This window comes from Pipistrellus kuhlii, unplaced genomic scaffold (assembly GCF_014108245.1).
Source record: "Pipistrellus kuhlii isolate mPipKuh1 unplaced genomic scaffold, mPipKuh1.p scaffold_m20_p_18, whole genome shotgun sequence".
Taxonomy (NCBI): Eukaryota; Metazoa; Chordata; class Mammalia; order Chiroptera; family Vespertilionidae; genus Pipistrellus; species Pipistrellus kuhlii.
Window position 1 is genome coordinate 5,574,452 of NW_023425493.1, and position 2,724 is coordinate 5,577,175.

A 2,724-nucleotide genomic window follows, 5' to 3' on the forward strand; every position below is an offset into this window, starting at 1 on the left:
GTTGCGAGTGACCAGGCCTTGCAGGGGAGAGCAGTTAGGGGCAAACAGGCTGGCAAGGGAGGACAGTAAGGGGTGACTGGGCCAGCAGGGGAGAGCATACTGTGCATGAAAGTAGCTCCACCCATAAAACATAGAAGGCAGGAACTAAAAATACCCCAAGTTAGTGGCAGCGCTAGGGAAGAGTGGACAACTATGAAGGGAAATACAATGGATGGGGGGGTTTTGGAGAGAGGACAGCTCACCTCCCATTTCCTACCTCCCTGCTCTTCCTCTCTCAGTTTGCAGTTGCTAAGGACAGCTACAGGTAGGAACCTATAACGAAGCTGCCCACTGAAGCTTGATCAGGAGCCAGAGAAAAACATCCGAGTATATGGCAAACACAGGCATGCTGGCTGGTGGCCCTGGCTAACTCCCCTGGTTTCCGAGATGGCTTCATCCACAGTCACCCAAAAGCCAGGCTGTGATGAGTGAATACCGATTCCTCTGACCTTCTTATCGTCACCTGTTCCCTTCTTTCTGTCTTCCCTACCCCCGCCTTAGCCCACGCCGGTCTCCGGTTATTGCCCTGGCCTCCGGCTAGGATGATCTCCGCAGAGGCCCTGCTTAGAATTCCTTACAGACTCCCCGTTCCCTTCAATCAACCAAATGATCAACAAGTACTTTTAAAAAATATATTCTTATTGATTTCAGAGAGGAAGGAGGGGGGAGGGGAGAAAGAGAGAGAGAAGCACGCATCAATGATGAATCATTGATTGGCTGCCTCCTGCATGCCTCCTACTGAGGATCGTGCCTGCAACCTGGGCATTGCCCTGAAATTGAACCATGACCTCCTAGTTCATAGGTGGATCATCAACCACTGAGCCATGCCGGCTGGGCAGCAAGTACTTTTCAAGGGCCTGCTCTTTGCCAACCCGAGGACACCCCCCCGCCCTAGTGGAGCTTACAGTCCAGTGTGGGGTGTGTGTGTGTGTGTGACAGACAAATGGACTGTTTTCACACTATCTGCGACTGGGGGCCTCTGGAGCCCTTATACAGACTGGGCGCCTGACCCGGATTGGCCTGTCAAGAGAGGCTCCAGGAGAGTTGATATCTACAGTGGGAAGGAAAAGTTGAATGGAAAGAGTCAGCAACGAAGGCGATGGGGGATGATGAAATCTCACGCCTTTAGTAGGTCTGTGTGGCCAGCTGACCATCAATTGCTGAGACCCTGGTCGCCTACACCGTGGGCACGTTGTTTGCAGATCCACCACTGCCACTCCTTTAACCTGCTCCACTCCCCCGGGTCCTTCCAAAGCTCACATGATACTTTCTTTCCCCAGGAATTTGCTGACCCCCCCTCCGGCCCAGGTGCTTAAGGGGGCGCCATGCCTCCTGAGCCCGCCTCGTCTCAGCACTCCTGCTCCACACTGTCATGATATGTTCCCTCATCTGTCTCCCTCACTAAGTGGGGATCCAGACAGGGCAAGGCACTCTCTCATTTATCCTGGCGTCCCCTGCACCCAGCTGGGCCAGGCGTATTCTAGTTTTTATTTTTTTATTTTTATTTATTTATTTATTTATTTTTTAAATACATTGAGCAGAGACCGGTTTGGTTCAGTGGATAGAGCGTCGGCCTGCGGACTGAAAGGTCCCAGGTTCGATTCCGGTCAAGGGCATGTACCTTGGTTGCAGGCACATCCCTAGTGGGGGGTGTGCAAGAGGCAGCTATCGATGATTCTCTCTCATCAATGTTTCTAACTCTCTGTCCCTCTCTCTTCCTCTCTGTAAAAAATCTACAAAATATATTTTTAAAAAATACATTGAATTAAACTCGCAGTGTTTCCCAAAGTGTGGTAGGGTACGGGAAGAGTTTGGTGGGGGTACACGTTGCACCAGAGTTTGGTGGGGATATGCACTGCACTGTGCTTAGCTGCGCCTAATTCTACGTTCTCATGAGTACGAGGGGTACTCAGCGTTACGAAAATTATAGAAGGGGTACATATGTCAAAAGTTTGGGAAACAGCCGAAACCGGTTTGGCTCAATGGATAGAGCGTCGGCTTGGGGACTGAAGGGACCCGGGTTCGATTCCGGTCAAAGGCATGTACCTTGGTTGCGAGCATATCCCCAGTGGGGGGTGTGCAAGAGGCAGCTGATCGATGACTCCCTCTCATCGATGTTTCTAACTTTCTATCTCTCTCCCTTCCTCTCTGTACAAACTCAATAAAATATATTAAAAAAAAAAAGTTTGGGAAACACTGAATTAAAGGAACCCACCCCTCCAGAACAGGTCAGGAAAAACTCACCAGGATGACAGGACTAGGGACTGGTTGGAAGCATCAGGGAGCTGTCTAGCTGCCGGAGGGATGAGGTTCCTAAGGGAGATTCTGAAATGGGGGTTTTAAAAACCCAACATCGAGTTTATTTGTCTGAAGGGGTTAGGACGCTGGGAGCTGGAGGAGGACAACTTCTTGGGGCTTGCCCTAAGGAGCTAAGAGTTTCTGTAGGACCCTCCTCCTTCCTGGGCCGTGGGAGAAGGCAGGATCCACGTCTCTTTAATATTCTCTCTGCCCCCACCCGCCCTCGCCTCTCGGGAGCCTCCGCTCTCCCCTTTGCACCCGAGGTCTGCGGCTCCCGACGCCAGGATGGACCTGGCTGCAGGGAGGAGGAGGGAACTCTCTGTCACTCCCTCCTCCTCCTTCATCTCCCCACCCTTCCTCCCTCCCTCCTCCTCCCCTTGCCCGCCG